Source organism: Scyliorhinus canicula, chromosome 21 (assembly GCF_902713615.1).
Source record: "Scyliorhinus canicula chromosome 21, sScyCan1.1, whole genome shotgun sequence".
In the NCBI taxonomy this organism is placed as follows: domain Eukaryota; kingdom Metazoa; phylum Chordata; class Chondrichthyes; order Carcharhiniformes; family Scyliorhinidae; genus Scyliorhinus; species Scyliorhinus canicula.
In genome coordinates this window covers 50901915-50920447 of record NC_052166.1, presented here as the reverse complement: position 1 = coordinate 50920447, position 18533 = coordinate 50901915, and the positions used below count along the sequence as shown (strand labels likewise).

General features: G+C 44.8%; 1 protein-coding gene across 2 annotated transcripts in view; it reads right to left on the bottom strand.

The window, feature by feature from the left end:
• The window catches only part of zbtb34 (zinc finger and BTB domain containing 34), a 33508-nt gene extending 26309 nt beyond the window's left edge, over positions 1-7199 (bottom strand). Inside the window, exon 1 of one of the 2 annotated variants that reach the window (XM_038781671.1) lies at positions 7051-7199. The gene's annotated coding sequence lies outside the window, so the exon portion shown is untranslated. Of the gene's footprint in view, positions 1-6382; positions 6548-7050 lie in introns of those variants that run through there. The other variant, XM_038781672.1, reaches the window with a different exon arrangement.
• Positions 7200-18533: the final 11334 nt, after the last annotated feature.

Sequence of the window (18533 nt, the reverse complement as noted above, 5' to 3'; positions counted from 1 at the left end):
TTAATGGAGTTTAATACACAAGATTTATGTCCTCTTAACCTGTCCAGTGTCTCAGGCTCTGGACATCTGGCTGCCATGGAGGTTTAGTTGTACGGTTGTATTGTAAAACATGAAGGTACATCTGTACAAATTTGCTTCCACTACTCATTTTACAAGTGAGCAGCAGTGAAATTCACCGAACTTAAATTACAGTACGGTGTAAGTATAGCCATAGTTAGCACTAGTCTCAACTTTATGTCTGCACTCTTAACTGGTCAAGGTCGTTGAGAGTTCAGCTCAACTCCAGCCTTGAGCACATAATGTAGGATCAATGCAGTACAGTACTGAAATATTGCTGCACTGACTTCAGGTGAGCGATGTCTGCCTTCTAAGCTGAACCTAAAAGATCTCACAGCATGATTCAAACAGAGCAAAGGATTTCTGGGTCACCTGGATAACATTCATCCTTCAACTAAAACAGGCTGCCTCATCATTTATCTTGTTCATATTTGTTGGAGTATGCTATTTCCAAATGTTTTCTGAGTTTCGCTAAAAGGCTATTTCTCAAAAGTACTTAATTAAGCCATGAAACCCCATGTGAACGCCTGAAAATGTGAAATGAACTACTAAATGTAAACGTATCAGGACAGCTCCTTTTAAATCAGTTAAAAATAAAAATTGCTATTAAAATTGATCACAGCACCATCAAAAATACAGCAAAACAGGCCTGAAATAAACTTGGGCCCGTGGCGTTCTTGACTCTTAGGCCTTTCACACTTCATCATTGCTATAATTAACCTCATCACATTGCTGCATGGCAAAATTTCACTTATAATGGTTCAACCTTGTTTCCAAATGCAAGACATTGCAGATACTTCAGAAAGATCCTGTGCGATATTTTTACCTCAGTTGTGAATCTTCCTGCAATTCACCACTTTAATGCTTTAGGTGCTATATCACATGTTTAATACATTTTCCAGAGACTCTACACTGAATTCAACATTATTATGTCTCCTAAATCATGTAGTTTATTCAAATGGAAAAGCAAAACAAATGTATAGCATCACAAATATCAAGGAAAATAACCATAAAGATTTATAACTTTAGACAGCAAAAGGTAACAGATCCTTCAGTGAATTTAGGCAATAACCTAATCTCAGGATTTAGCGGATGAGCATAAACTATATGAGCTGCACTCTTGCCGTTACGATTACATAATTCAGCAAGGAATCATATGGGTGACAAAATTATGTCAGTAATTGCCAGCATTAAAAATTAATAGGGTATACCAAACCGAAGGACTTACATTTATGTAGTGCTTTCAACATTGGGAAGCATCTGAGAGTGATTCACACGAGTGTCATCAGACAAGCATTGACACAGCCAAAGAAGGGAATATTAGGAGGGGATCACTGAAAGCTTAATGAAAGAGGTAGGTTTCAAAGAGAATATTGAAGGAGGAGAGACATGTGGAGGGGTTGGGGAAGGAAATTCAGAACTTAGCATCTAGCTGGCTGAAGGCATGGTTTGTAATAGTGAACGAATGGAGGTAGTAACAACATGGTTTGAAAGGGAGGGGGACAGAAAGAGACCCGTTTACAGTTTCCTCTGACACAGGGGCTAAACTAAGAAGGAAAGTTGGGTAGTCAGAAGTTTTAACATGAATAGGATCAAGATGTGGGTCTCAGAAAAGATGATATTACAGAAGATGGGTGGAGAAAGGAGAGAAACTGGGTTACAGTGGATTGAGCAAAGGGAAGGGAGGAAAATGGCATAGAGAACTGAATGAATGGTTTCCAATTCGGCCCATTGAGCCTGCACCGACCCTTCAAATGAGAATTCCACCCGCCACATCCTGTCCTATCGCTGCGAGCCCATAACCCACTCTGCACATCCCTGGACACTAAGAGATAATTTACCATGGCCAATCATCCTACCCCGTAAATCTTTGGACGGTGGGAGGAAACGGAGCACCAGGAGGAAACCCACGCAGACACAGGGAGAACATACAAACTTCACACAGACAGTGACCAAAGGCTGGAATTGAACCCGGGTCCCTGGCACTGGGAGGGAGCTGTGCTTACCACTGTGTCGCCCATACAACGTTAGTCAAAAATCAATCCATATGCTCCTTGCACTTGCTGGAGGTGGGGGTGGGAAAGGGATTTAAGCAGAGTTGAAAAAAAAACAGGCATATTATCTTTGTATTTCCGACTGCGATTGAGCAGTTTAGGCAGAGAAGATCAGGGTTCGGTAGAATAGACAGAAGTATGCTTTAATGCCTATTCTCTTACTTCAGCCTCTGACACTCCTATGCACGTGTCCTTGTCTCTAGGTCACGGCCAAGTGTTTAATTTTCACACCATTTAATTGATGGCAGAATGGTGAAAATAGACTGCATTTCAATAAACGCAAATCTCAAAAGATGTTTTATCTCTCTTATCAGTTAAAATACAATTTCAGGAAGCAGTTTCTAAATTTCTGCTGATCCTGCTCTTAAATAGGCCACCTGGCAACCCAGATATATTGCCCACCAATGTACTATCCTGTCTTGCGAGGAAGCAGCCTCTTGCCCTCCTCTCAGCTCAATTCCATGTCCCTGAAATTGTGGAAACATAGAAGACTTGAACACTGCACATGCAGAATCACAGAAATCCAGTGGAATGCATTGGGATGCCTGTGTTTTAATTTTACAACATGCAATTACAAATCTGAGTATGTATTCTGTAACCTCAGCATACTAATTTCCTTTCAACATTTCCCATGTTTCTGGTTTGCCTGGGTTACGTACCAAGTGGACAGACATACGGTCAATGCTGTACTGTAGCCTGATGCCAGGAGCTGCCAGAGAACAACCAGCATTTAGTATAGCGAGAAATGATATGGGCACTGGAGATCAAGACGTTGAATCAATCTGGGTAGAAATAAGGAATAGCAAGGGAAAGAAGTCCCTGGTGGGAGTAATCTATAGGTGCCCAGGCAGCAGTTCCATAGTGGGGCACAGTATAAACCAGGAAATTCTGGGGGCTTGTAAGAAAAGTACAGCAATAGAACATAGAACAGTACAGCACAGAACAGGCCCTTCGGCCCTCGATGTTGTGCCGAGCAATGATCACCCTACTTAAACCCACGTAACCCGTATACCCATAACCCAACAATCCCCCCATTAACCTTACACTACGGGCAATTTAGCATGGCCAATCCACCTAACCCGCACATCTTTGGACTGTGGGAGGAAACCGGAGCACCCGAAGGAAACCCACGCACACACGGGGAGGACGTGCAGACTCCACACAGACAGTGACCCAGCCGGGAATCGAACCTGGGACCCTGGAGCTGTGAAGCATTGATGCTAACCACCATGCTACCATGAGGCCCCAATAATCACGGTGATTTTAATTTGCATATTGGCTAAGTAGCCTCGAGGGAGAGTTCACTGAATGTATAAGATTATTTCCGGGAGCAATATGTTGTGGAACCAACCAGGGAGCAGGCTACTCTGGATTTCGAGGGATTAACGATCTTATAGTTAAGCATCCTCAAGGGAAGAGTGATCATAGCATAAGTTTGAGGGAGAAAAACTTCAGTCCCACACTAGCGTCCTGGAATTAAACAAAAGATAATTGCATAGGCATGAGGACAGATTGGGCTAGCAGACTGGGCAGGAAGACTAAAAGGCAGGGCAGTTGATGAGCAATGGCAGTTGTTTGAGATATTCAGTTCCTCCCAAATACAATATATTCCAGAGAGGAAGAGCTATTGTAAAGGGGGAAACATTAATGGCTAAGCAAGGAAGTTAAAGATAACAATGACAAAAACTAAGGTATAACGTATTGCAAAAGCTAGTGGCAGGATGGATTGAGTGCAAAAAACTGCAGTCGCACACGAGCATTCTGGAATTAAATAAAATTACATACGCATAAGGAGAGATTTGGCCCTAGTAGACTGGGCAGGAAGAGTAAAAGGCAGGGCAGTTGATTGAGATATTCAGCTCCTCCCAAATTAAATATATTCCAGAAAGGAAGAAATATTGTAAGGGGGGGGAAAGAGAACATCCATGGCTAAGCAAGGAAGTTAAGATAACAAAGACAAAAACTAAGGTATAACATGTTGCAACGGCCAGTGGCAGGATTGGAAAACGTTTAAAGATCCACAAAGGGCTATTGAAAAATAAAAAGCTCAAAGGAATTTATTTTTTTAAAAACTAGCGCAAAGTATTAAATAGGATAGCTAAAGCTTCTCTAAATATACAAAAGGGAAGAGAGTAGCTCAAGTGCATGTTGGTCCTTTGGAGGATGGGACTCCGGAGTTAATAGTGGGGAACATAGAAAAGATGGAGACACTAAATCAATATTTTGCTTCAGTTTACATGTTGAACACTAGTACCATCCCAATAGTAATGGATAATGCAGATGTAATGGAAAGTGAGGAACTTAGAACAATCATGATAGGGAAAATGTACTAAATAAACTTTGGGATTGAAGGCAGACAGGGCCTGATGGCATACACCCTAGGCTCTTAAAGGAAGTGGCAGTATAGATAGTGGACACATTGGTGAAAATATTCAAAAATTTTGAATGCAGGAAAGGGTCCAGTGGTTTGGAAATATTCTAATGCAAGCCTATATTCAAAAAGGGAGGGAAGCGGAAAGTAGGAAACTATAGAGCAGTTAATTTAATATCTGTCATTGGGAAATTGTTAGAATCCATTATTCAGAAAATAATAGGACATTGGAAAGTCAAAGCGCAATGCATCAGAGTCAGCATGGTTTTGTGAAGAGCTAACATGAGGAACATTCATCGGGCGATTGAGAGTGTAAGTGTAAACCCATAGGTTTCCACTCTAAACAGCAAAATACTGAAGCTCCATCATAACAATGCTAATGGTTACTGCACATCTCTCCAAAATGCAAAAGCTGTGAACAATTAGAAACAAATTTCACGGGCGACAGAATACTGGAACCTACTTGAAAGCAAGTCAAGTAGAAGGCAGGTAAACTGATGAACAAGAAACTTTTGAAAAAGATAATTAAGTCACTGAAGTTGGGTGGATTATAATTACCCTTTTTAAAGTATGTGCAATGAAAATATACTCATGGGGCTGATAGATTTAACATCTGAAGTCAATCAGTATGGTGGCTGGGACTACAGCTAGCAGCATTTATTATGTGTGATCATAGACATATAGTAAATCAAAAAGATCAAGTTTTCAACCAAATAAACCAGATGTGCATTTTATCAGGTAAAAGATGCTGCATAGTTACCACTGTTGAACTGATTTCAGAATATTATATCACCATGTGCATTTTTAAGTGAATTATTGAGACCCAAACTGGCATTATGAACAAATATTAAAGGGCACCTTCCATGCTATATCATTCTGTGTTACAGGGAGTGAGGCGTATGGGATTAGAAGAGGTGTGAGACATCGAGGAAAAAAAAAATCAGCAAAAATTTGATGGGGTAAATGTCTATTCTACGCCATAAAATTCTAGTCTGAATTCTGAAAGTTCAACTATGTGAATAGCACAAAAACAATGTCATTAAGTTCTCAGGGAACACGTATATAGGGAACTAGTATAAGGGGCTGGTTTAGCACAGTGGGCTAAACAGCTGGCTTGTAATGCAAAACAAGTTCAATTCCCGTACCAGCCTCCCCAAACAGGCGCTGGAATGTGGCTATTTGGGGCTTTTCACAGTAACTTCATTGAAGCCTACTTGTGACAATAAGCTATTGTTATTACTATATGAATATTTTGAAATCATTCAGTCCACAATAAAATAAGCAAATTTTCGGACAAGGGGCCATAGGTGAAATAACTTTGGATAGCAAAAATAAAATCCCATGTTGCTTTCAGGTGACCACATCTGCGCAACGGAACAGTGGAAACTCCACACTGTGGATTTCTTAGCCTAAAAACACATGCATTCGCAAGGAAGACGTGGGACAGAACCTTATTGTTCTCATGCACAACTCAATGGCAACTGCCACTTGAGAATTCCACCTTGATTAGATTTGATTTTACTGATGCCCTCAAATTCTTTTCGAAATCTGGGCACCGAGCCAACTCAAAAGAAACTCAAAGCATGCGCTCGCACGAAGAAAATGTGCACGTTATTTACACGGTCTTTCCCGCGACAGACTGCCCTCCGTTTGAATGGGAGCGTTAAAGGCCATGTGCTTGGGAGCAAACTGGGATGGCAAGGTCAGACTTTGGGGGGATACGGTGGAGGGAAAAATTGTTAACAGGAGCCATTTAAAACGGGGGGGGGGGGGGGGGAAGAGAAGTTGGGACACTCGATTTTAAGCCGGACCCTGTGTGTTTGTGTGTGTGTGTGTATATATATGCCGACAGCACGGTCAACAACTGTTCTCTCATTTCGCTTTCACTTCGGCGCAGTACCTCTAAGTCATTTTGCCATTCAGAGTGACCAACAGGAGTGGCTCGCCAATCGAGTAGATGGGACTGATCATTTTGCTGTTACGGGAGAATTTCCTGAAGCATGCGTGCAGCATGTCTGAGAGACTGGGTTTATATATCCCCTCGGTGGGACGGTCCGCCTGAAAAGAAATCGCGGCGGTTCATCAACCTTTCCTCACAAGAGGAGGAGGGGGCGTCGTGGACAATTCTCCTTGTTGCTGAACTCGCACCGATTGTTACGTTGACCGGTCATTCAAAATCCTGCCCCCACCCACCCCGCAAAAGCCCAGCCGTGAAAACATATGGAAATGAAAAATAAATAATAAATAGACAGACAAGCTGCCCTTTAACTTGGAAAATTGGCGAGAGGGATATTGAAGTGACAGAAAGAGGGATTTTTTTTTTTAAAAGGTTGTCAATGCGACTGAAATTTAAAAAAGGAGCGAGTTTGTTGGAAAAGAGGCGAAGGCGGAAACTTGTCTTGTGTCCTTGTGCCAGTGAGTGAGTGGAGTGAGTCCGAGCGCCGACAACTCGGCCGAGCACTTACTTGCTTCCGAACTTCACACACAACATGGAGGCCGGGCCCGGCCCTGGCCCGAACCCGCCGCTCGCGTTACCGCCGCTCGCCTAACCCCGCGTTTCATACTTACTCCGCTTTTGCCGTGCTGCGGGGTTGGGTTGGGCTTTTTTTTTTCCTTTCCCGCCCTCCACCTTCACATTTTTCCTCCTCCTCCTGTTTTCTTGTCGTTTCCCCGCCCCCCACCCACCAGTACCCGGTGCTGTCGCTGCCCAAAGGCCTCACGTACAGACCCCTCCCCCTAACCCCGTCCGAATAACCGCTCCGACCCGGAACTGAATCTAGCCGAGGTCGACCATCCCCCACTTCCGGCAGAAGAGGACGGTCCCACCCCCGACTCGAGCAGAGCCGAGTTGACAGGGTTCGATGCCCGAGCGGAGCCGAAGGCGGGGCTCGGTGCCCGAGCGGAGCCGAAGGCGGGGCTCGGTGCCCGAGCGGAGCCGAAGGCGGGGCTCGGTGCCCGAGCGGAGCCGAAGGGGGGGCTGGTGCCCGAGCGGAGCCGAGTCGACGGCTCGGTGCTCGAGTCCAGTTGAGAGCCTGTTATGACCCTGAACCAGGCTGAACCACTTTGTGAACTGCTACAGTCCCTGCGGTGTAGGTACATACACCGTGCTGTTAGGGAGGGTGTTCCAGAATTTTGACCCAGTGACAATGAAGGAACTGGGATATATTTCCAAGTGAGTGACTATGACCAAAACAAACTGTGCAGTAACAAAAAACTAGCCTGTTGCATAGCAACCAGGGACCCACATAGAAAAACAGAAGCAGTTGAGGGGAGGTGGTGGCATAATAATATTGTCACTGGACTAGTAATCCTGAGACCCAGAGTAATGCGGGGCCAAAGTTCAGTCCCGATGATGACCACAAAACCATTGCCAAATGCCAATTTGGTTTAGGGAAGTAAATCTGCCCCTCCTTACCCAGTCTGGCCTATATGTGACTCCAGACCCACACTGCAATTGACTCTTAACTGCCCCCTCCCCCACTGAAATGGCCGAGGAAGATGCTCAGTTCAAGGGCAATTAGGGGTGGGCAACATATGCTGGCCCAGCCAGTGACACCCATATCTCAAGAATGAATTTTTTTTCAAAGTTAGTTCAGTTGAAGAAAGATATCCCAGGAGTAAGTAGCTCTCACAAAACTGATGGAACAGGGAAGACATGAAAGGAGACTGAAAAGAGGAGGTCCCAAGTTAAAGAACAGCAAGTCCCAGGAACAAAGGAATGGTACAGAGGAGAGTTCCAGGAAGACTGTGAAGTCAATTGAACAATGACTAGGAATCCGCAGAAAGCTGCAGGAAGCAAAGGTAAAGCAATAAACTTGCAAGAAGCCGAGTTCCAAAATGACCCAAAGGTTGGTGACACCTTAATATGGCCTATGAAACAGTGGTGTCCTGTGAGCAGCTGGGTATCTGAGAGAACCTTGGTTGCATATGGAAGGGAAGGTTGAAACCCTGAAGGTCGATAATTGGTGAAGACATCCAAGATAAAGATGTAATTTGCAAGAAGATTCCAAGGTGTCTTCTTAGAAAGTGGAGATTGGAAACTTTCATGTGGAAGTGGAGACCAGTTGGCTCAAAGTGTGACAAGCTTCTGGGGGGGAATTGATGAGAAACCCACAGAAGTTGTAAATGGTATATATTACTTGGTTTCAGAATGAGGGGTGTCTGACCATAGTTTGCCTATTTGTTTACATGGACTGGGTACTTACTAAGAACATTAGAGTATAAACTAGACTTTGTAACTTGTGCTATCCTTATAAATTTGTGTATACCTTTAACAATAGAGCTGGGGTGAAATAGTAGTGTATTATTGTTCATATTTTCTTGTTTAATAAATGTTTTACTCTTCTTTCAAAAGTTCATCAGAATCCAGTATCTCTGATAAATAGCGCCTTTCCATGTGTCAAAACAAAAAATAAAAAGTTAGGATCTATCAAGCCAGATTCCATCCTTGCAAGATCTGACTTGTCCAGTAGTAACATTAGCTAGGATTGTAACAAAAGATATAACTTTAGAATTCTCTCAAAGTAATTCCAACTCAGACAGCATCAACAACGACCTACCTTGCAAGGTTTCAATCTAGTCTCCGGAGACTCTGTCCTCCTGGATTCTTGAATCTGCACTCCAGCATCACTCACGAGCACAATGTAGGCTCTTTGGCCCTGTGCCAAGGAGAATACTATAGCTCCAAAGGATTACATTTTCCCCAACAGCCCACAGATGGACTCTCCAACCGTCTGCTACTTTCTTAGATCTTCTGGGTTTCTCCTGAGCCTTCTTCAATTGCCAGGGTTTCGTCTGAGTCCCCACTTAATGTCTGCCAACTGCAGCCCTGTTTCTTCTTGGAGTTTCTTTCTCTACTCCTTTTTCTTAACTTAACTGGGACCTCCCTTGGTCTCTATCCCCTGCCTGAGACTACTCTTTTGGGACCACTCCTGTCCCCTCTCCTTTTTGGACCTCTCCCTGTTTCCTGTCTGGAATTCCTGTTTGCAATGTCATTCCACACTTGGTCACACAATTTGGGTTTTGGCATTTTTTCTTTATGCACAAGTATACTGGGTCCATGCTTGATCCAAAGAACTTCAACTGCTGAATTGCTCATGGCGCAGCCCCTCCACACAGGTGCAGAAAACCAAGGTCATGGGATTCTTGACCTCTGTTCTAGACAAGGAGGTCAGTTGACTTTAGTTACAAGCCTAAGTCTAGCCTTTTCTTTCATGGAATGTCATGTGGCAAGCCAAGTATTTATTGCCCATCCCTAATTGGCCTTGGTGGTGGTGAGCCGCCTTTTTGAACTGCTGTAGTCCATGTGCTGCGGGAACACCCACAGTGCTCTTAGGGAGGGAGTTCAAAGACTTACCCAAAAGGTATGCCACAGCCCTACAGAATTTACTTTAATTCCCCTTAGTATTTCAGCTATCCCTTGATGTACAAATTAACTGGAGAATCTGGCCAAGTGATTATCCAACTTTCTTTAAAGGCCATATGTGTCTGCATGGGTTTTCTCCAGGTGCTCCGGTTTCCTCCCACAAGTCCCGAAAGACGTGCAGTTAGGTAATTTGGATATTCTGAATTCACCCTCCGTGTAACTGAACAGGTGCCGGAATATGGTGACTAGGGGCTTTTCACAGTAACTTCAATGCTGTGTTAATGTAAGCCTACTTGCGACAATAAAAGATTATTATATGATAAGATAAAGTTAATTTTTTCCACAATTCCAGATTAGCCAATCGACATGAGTGATACAAGACAAACCAATTTCACTGCACATTTCATTTCAGATAATTTTTTAATAAAATAGCTGTTCATTTTCAATACAAAATAGAAAACTCATTGTTATAATAGACTGTAGTATGACGCATAAACATAGGCCATTTAAAGGTAATATATTCTTTAATTTGTGCTTGTTATATATAAGAAAGTATTGCTTATAAACTTACACACACACAGTCCCATTCACTAATCACCCTATGTTGCTTGACGCACATTAGCTTCCAATTGAGCAACACCTGACTTTTAAAATTCTCATCCGTGTTTTCAAATAAATCCATGCCCTTATCTTTCGATATGTATGTTTCTCCTGCTGTCCTACAACTCTTCAATACATCAGCGTTCCTCTAATGCTGACTTTTTGAGCATCCCAGATTTTAATCACTCAATGCCCTTGCACCTCTCCTTTCCCCCTTCATAAACACTCCTTAAAACCTACCTCTTTGTCCGAGCTTTTGGTCACCTGCCCCAATATCTCCTTGTGTGGCTTGACATCAAATTTGGTTTTCTTAAGCACCTGTGAAGATGCTTTATTGGGGATGTTTTATTACCTTGACTATATTGTGAAGATATATGTTCCTTTGTTGTAATTCTACCGTGAACAATCAGAACACACAAATCAATAAGTTAAAATAAATAAGAGACTACTTCTGGATTTATCTCATCTTCTCTTTCAACCTTTAAAAAATGGCATTCGGAGAGAAGTATCAGTTCTGCTGGCTGAATGGTGATTATTTTGAATTCAGGTGAGCTGCGCCAACTGTGTTATTTCCCCAAATGGGACCTGACCCATATTTCACGGCCTTCCAGTGTTGTGACAGATTTACCTCGGTTACAACTGCGTCACTTGATTCAGCAGTTCTAGGAACAAGAGAGGAGCCTCCTTAAAATGCAAGATTCACCTTCGATTGAGCTGGAGGAGCTAGTTAAGGGGATCGGGCAGATGCAGTCAGGGAAGGCACCGGGGCCAGATGGGTTCCCGGTGGAATTTAAAAAAAAGTTTGTGGACCTAGTGGGCCCCTTGCTGGTGCGGACACTCAATGAAGCGTGGGAAGGGGGGACTTTGCCCCCGACGATGTCGCGGGCGCTGATCTCGTTAATTTTAAAGATTTAAAAGGACCCCCAGCAGTGTGGTTCATACAGGCCCATATCTCTCCTCAACGGGGATGCTAAGGTGCTGGCAAAAATCCTTGCCACCAGGATAGAGGACTGTGTGCCAGGGGTTGTGCACGAGGACCAGACAGGTTTTGTGAAGGGAAGGCAGCTGAACATGAATGTGCGGAGATTGCTGAATGTCATCAAGATGCCGGCGATTGAGGGGGAGGCAGAGATAGTGGTGGCGCTGGATGCGGAGAAGGCCTTCGATAGAGTGGAGTGGGGGTACCTATGGGAGGTGTTGGGGAGGTTTGGATTTGGTGAAGGGTTCATTAGATGGGTAAGGCTGCTATATGAGGCCCCGATGGCTTGCATGGCCACAGATAGGAGGAGGTCGGAGTACTTCCGGCTTTACCGAGGGACCAGGCAGGGTTGCCCCCTGTCCCCCTTGTTGTTTGCACTGGCAATTGAGTCGCTGGCGATGGCGTTGAGAGATTCAGAGAGGTGGTGAGGCTTGGTGCGAGGTGGAGAGGAACATAGGGTGTCATTGTATGCCGACGACCTGTTACTGTATGTGGCGGACCCGGTGGGAGGGATGCCGGGAGTGATGGAGTTGCTAGCTGAGTTTGGGACCTTTTCAGGTTATAAATTAAATTTAGGCAAGAGCGAGGTGTTTGTGGTGCACCCTGGAGACCAGGAGGAAGGAATTGGTAGGCTCCCGCTTAGGCGGGCAGGGGAGAGCTTTAGGTACCTGGGGGTGCAGGTGGCCAGGGACTGGGGGACTCTTCACAAGCATAACTTCACCAGACTTGTAGATCAGATGGAAGAGGAGTTGAAGAGGTGGGACATGCTGCCATTGTCGTTGGCGGGGAGGGTACAGTCCGTCAAAATGACGGTGCTTCCGAGGTTCTTGTTCCTCTTTCAGTGTCTGCCCATATTTATCCCCAGGGCCTTCTTCAGCAGAGTATTTTGAGCTTTGTGTGGGCACATGGGACTCCGAGAGTGAAGAGGGTGTTCCTGGAGCGAGGAAGGGATAGAGGCGGGCTGGCGCTGCCCAACCTTCTGGGGTACTATTGGGCAGCCAATGTGTCAATGGTGCGTAAATGGGTGATGGAGGGGGGGGGGGGGGGGGGGGGAGGGGCGGCGTGGAAAAGAATGGAGATGGCGTCATGTAGAGGTACGAGCCTGGGTGCCATGGTAACGGCGCCGTTGCCGCTCTCCCCTAAGAGGTTTACCACGAGCCCGGTGGTGGCGGCGACCCTAAGAATCTGGGGACAGTGGAGACGGCATCGGGGGGAAACAGGGGGCTCGATGGAGGCTCCACTGGGTGGCAACCATCTGTTCATCCCGGGGAACACGGATGGGGGATTTAGGGGGTGGCAAGGGCGGGCATCAGCAAATTGAGGGACCTGTTAATTGGCGGGAGGTTTGCGGGCCTGGGGGAACTGAAAGATAAACTTGGCCTTCCCCAAGGGAACATGTTCAGATACCTGCAGATAAAGGCGTTTGCTAGGCGACAGGTAGAGGGATTCCCTTTGCTGCCCTCGCAGGGGACGATGGACAGAGTGCTTTCGGGGTTGCGGGTCGGAGAGGGGAAGGTGTCTGACATCTATAAGGTAATGCAGGAGGTGGAGGAGTCGTCAGTGGAGGAGCTGAAGGCTAAATGGGAGGAGGAACTCGGGGAGCAGATAGAGGACGGGACTTGGGCGGATGCCTTGGAGAGAGTTAACTCTTCCTCCTCATGTGCGAGGCTTAGTCTCATCCAATTTAAGGTGCTGCACCGGGCCCACATGTCCGGGACTAGGATGAGTAGGTTCTTCGGGGGTGAGGATAGGTGCACCAGATGTTCGGGGAGTCCAGCGAACCACGCCCATATGTTCTGGGCATGCCCAGCACTGGAAGAATTCTGGAAGGGGGTGGCGGAGACGGTGTCGAGGGTGGTTGGATCCAGGGTCAAACCAGGGTGGGGACTCGCGATCTTTGGAGTTGCGGTAGAGCCGGGAGTGCAGAAGGCGAAAGAGGCCGGTGTCCTGGCCTTTGCGTCCCTAGTAGCCCGCCGAAGGATTCTGTTACAGTGGAAGGATGCAAGGCCCCCAAGTGTAGAGACCTGGATCAGTGACATGGCGGGATTTATAAAATTGGAAAAGGTCAAATTTGTCCTGAGAGGATCAATACAAGGGTTCTATAAACGATGGCAGCCTTTTCTGGACTTCCTGGCTCAGAGATAGGTAACTTGGTCAATAGCAGCAGCAACCCGGGAGGGAGAGAGGGAGGGAGGGAGGGAGGGAGGGGGGGTGCACTATTGTAGTGTCTATTCTGTAACTTTATAGTGTGTTAATTTGCGTTGTTGTTAAAATGCTGTGTTGTTCATGGAGGAGGGGCGAATGTATATGATTGTTAATATTATTGTTATTTTCGGTATTTTACTAAGGTGTGTCAATATTGTATAAAATCAAAATTTTTCAATAAAAATTATTTAAAAAAAAAATAAAAATGCAAGATTCATTTTCTCTCTGCTTTTATGTTTAAAATAACTACTAATTTAACGAACTTGAGATCTCCCTGACCAACCCTCATTTATTGTGTCAACAGAATTTCAGATCAGATCAGACCCTATATTGGCCAAAAAAGGACTTACATTTGTTGATATTAACTATCCGATTTTTACAGAAGGACCAGATAAGGAATAGGTTTCATATTATTCTGGTACAGATGTATTTTTAATTGAAAATGTATTTATTTTCAGGATGTGGGAATCACAGGGAAAGCTGTTGTTTATGACTCATTTGCAGTTGCCCTCAGTTCTACACAGCTGAAATTCTAGGCCAACCATGGATAAACCTTTGTGGAAAAGGACCGCAGGTTTCCTTCCCTGATGGACATTATAATGATACATTATAGGAGTAGGTCATTCAGCCCCTTGAGCCTATTTCGCCATTCGATACGATCACAGCTGACCTGATTATGGCCTCAACTCCACTTTCCTTCCTACCCCATGGCTTTTTGATTCCCCTGTCATTTAAGAATCTACTTACTTTTGCCTTCAAAATATCCAATGAACTGCCCCCACTGCTCTCTGAGGGAAAGAGAGGTCCACAGACTGGGAACCCTCTGAGAGAAAGTAGTTTTACTCATCTCTGTCTTAAATGGGAGATCCTTTATCTTTAAACTGTGTCCTTAGTTCTAGTCTCTTCCACAATGGGAAACATCCTCCCTACATCCACCTCAAGTTACCTCAGGATGTTATATGTTTTAATAACAGCACCTCTCATTCTTCTAAACGCCAATGGATACAGTCTCAAATTGTCCAACCTTTCCTTATAAAATAACCCCATCATTCTCAGAATAAATCGAGTGAACCTTCTCTGAACTGCTTCCAATGCAATTGTCATTTCGTAAATAAGAAGACCAAAACTGTACACAGTACCCAATGGGCAGCACAGTGGTTGGAACGGTGGCTTAACAGTGCCAGGATCCCGGGTTTGATTCCCGGCTTGGGTCACTGTCTGTGCAGAGTCTGCACGTTCTCCCCGTGTCTGCGTGGATTTCCTCCGGCTGCTCCGGTTTTCTCCCACAAGTCCCGAAAGACATGCTTGTTAGATGAATTGGACACTCTGAATTCTCCCTCTGTGTACCCGAACAGGCGTCAGAGTGTGGTGACTAGGGAATTTTCACAGTAACTTCATTGAGGTGTTAATATAAGCCTACTTGTGACAATAATAAAGATAATTATATTATTATGTGCTGCCAACAATATTCTGTTCAACTGTCGCAAAATATCTCTACTTTTATATTCCATTCCCCTTGCAATAAAAAACTTTCCATTTGCCTTCTGAATCACTTGCTGTACATGTGTACTAACCTTTTTGTGATGCATGTACCAGGATACCCAGATCCCTCTGTACCTCAGAGTTCTCCAAAAATCTCTCCATTTAAATAATATGCAGTTTTTCTATCCTTCCTGCCAAAGTGGAGAAGTTTACATTTTCCCACATTATACTCCATCTGTCAAATTTTGGTCACTCATGTAACCTTTATCCCTTTGCAGATTCCTTATGTCCTCTCAACAACTTCTTTCCCGCCTCTATATGCCATCAACAAGTTTAGCTACCACATATTTGGTCCCTTCATCCAATTCATTAATATAGATTGTAAATAGTTGAGGCCTCAGCATGGGTCCCTGAGGCACTCCACCCTGAAAATGATCAATTTATGGCTGATCTTTGTTTTATATGACAACAGAGAGCTTCAAGGTCATTTTTATTTCCAACTTTCAAAACAACTACTGAATTTGCAATCTGTTGCGGTGGGAGTATAACTTTCTCATCCTAATGATCAGCACTAAAGAGGGAAGTATTGCAGAATTAGCATGGTTTGGGGTCTGATGTCTCTATAATTCTGTATGCATGCTGTCAATACCTTTTTCCATGTTGCCTTCTCGGAAGAGCAAAAACCCTGTTCTTTCTACTCGGTAGAAATTTGAGATTGAATGGTCTTTAACAAGAACTGGTTTATTGCAATTTTTACACAGATTGTTGTATGTATTGATCAAAGATTATAAAAGTTTTTTCAATGAATATGAAAGATCCGCAAGTCCTTTACGGACAGTCTTTTAGGCAAACAACGGAATTCTGTTAACAACACTGAGTGAGCAATTTATTTTTCTTTGATATAACCTGGAATCTGTGGGCAGATTCTTACCATATTTTTTCAAAGCATCAGGCTCAGACTGAAAACCAGCATGTAGCTGTCCAGCTGCACAGACCCAGTTTTCTCTCCCGATCTTGAGCCTGCCTGAGTAAAGAAAATGAATGGGCAGGCTTTACGCCTTCATTCTTGTGGGGCGGGGCCTGAGTGAGCCAGCAAGACCAGCTCCACGGAGATCAGGGAGCCATCGTTAAAGGGTGCCCTGCTCAGCGCTGGTGGAACCCCCCCTCCGACCCCACCCCGAGCACCACCGTGGAAGTATGGCCACAGTTTCCCCCCCCACCTTCCGTCATGCCGGGCAAGCTTCCCACTCACTACCCCCCCCCCCCCCCCCCCACCCCCAAACAACCACGCATAACAACACCCCTCCGCCATGAGACTCTGATGAGAGCCCCTGTCCCTTGGCACAAGTTGGCACTGTGCGAGCCCTTCTCATGGGCATTTTGGGATAGGCAACAAATGCAGGCCTAACCAGGGAAGCCCACATCCCATAAAAAATGAATTTTTAAAAGGAAATACCGGGGCACTGCCCGAGCATGTCCCTCTTCCCTCAGAGGGTATTCTTACCTTTGACACCTGGAGGGATCCCCTCGGCTGAATCTCGTCTTCCAAAACCTGTTCTAAACTTTTGAACAATGGTTGATTCAGTGGTTGGGGTGGGAAATCAAGTACTGGGGGAATGGTTAATGCTGTTAAAATTTATTGAAATCTATTAAGTTTAGGTTCTTGCCCCTTGTGGGCATGAACCTGTGACATCACTGGAAAGGGCAATGGAAAATCAAGAAATGTGATTGCTCTGGAGAGAATAGCATTTCCTGCCTCTCTCCTGACATTCTGCCCATGTTGTGTTCTCTCTGATGGCGAGCACGGGCTGAGAAATACTCCAAAAATTTCTGCAGGTTACTGAGTAATAATTAAAATCATGGATTTTGATGCAGGTGGTTATCACAATCCTAAATGATTAAAGTGATTCTTGCATTCAAAAATAGATCTGCTTTATCTACAGTTGCTTTCACTGGAACTAGGAGAGGAATTTGTGACAAAAAGCATAGCTACTTTGTGTAAGAGGTGAAGTATTACCTCTGAGTTCTGGGCAAAACCAATCTGACCTCAATTCATAGCTTTAGATGTAGGAAAGTTCTTAAGTGTGTAGGGTCAGGGCGGCACGTGGCGCAGTGGTTAGCACTAGGATTGCAGAGCTGAGGACCCGGGTTCGAATCGCGATCCTGGGTCACTGTCTGTGTGGAGTTTGCACATTCTCCCCATGTCTGCATGGGTTTCACCCCCACAACCCCACATGTGCTGGTTAGGTGAGTTGGCCATGCTAAATTGCCCCTTAATTGTAAAAGAAAAATAATTGGCTACTCTAAATTTAAAAAGAAAAAAAAATATTTTAAAAAAAGTGTGTAGTGCGAGTGTAGGATGCTCTTAAGTCCAGAAGTTGTGTATTTATAGATTGCAATCATTCATGCTGCTACATTCAATTCCACTTAAGCAAATAGTTGATAATAGAATATTTCCAGGGAAGGAGAAGTGCATTCATCTGAATTCTTATATAAACTGATTCTTGAGGTCAGAAAAAACAAGCAACATAAAAGCCCCTGCGTGGGCATGGTTCGGTATTAAAGAAGGGATTGCAATTGAAGGCCAGAGGCCTGAAACTGGAAACTAAAAGTGTTTGAGGTCAGTGAAGAATAGTCTGAAAGGATAATCATGCTGAAAATAAAAGTCAACCCATGAAGCGAGACTGAGCTTGGAAAGGTTTTGGAATCTGCTTTGATTGTGACTCTGGTTGTTGTGAAGTAATGCGGCTTAATGCTTTGTAGCAAGCCTAGCTTTACGGAGTGCTCATCAGTCCACATTTGGAAAGACTGGAGAAATATGTGATGGCACACATGAAAGATATAATATCAGTATAAATCAGAAGGAAGCCCTTTGTTATACTCTGGGTTACGCATTAATTTTATTCAATCGTAGTCTTGTAGATGGTGGACAGCTTTGAGGAGTCAGGAGGGGAGTTGTTGTGTGCAGAGGTCCTTTGACCTCCTCTTAGAACATAGAACATAGAACAGTACAGCACAGAACAGGCCCTTCGGCCCTCAATGTTGTGCCGAGCAATGATCACCCTACTCAAACCCACGTATCCACCCTATACCCGTTACCCAACAACGCCCCCTCCCCCCTTAATCTTACTTTTTAGGACACTACGGGCAATTTAGGATGGCCAATCCACCTAACCCGCACATCTTTGGACTGTGGGAAGAAACCGGAGCACCCGGAGGAAACCCACGCACACACGGGGAGGACGTGCAGACTCCGCACAGACAGTGACCCAGCCGGGAATCGAACCTGGGACCCTGGAGCTGTGAAGCACTTATGTAACCACCATGCTACCGTGCTGCCACAGTATTTATTTGGCTAGTCCAGTTCGGTTTCTGGTTAATGGTAACCCCCCCAGGATACTGATAGGGAGGGGATTCAGC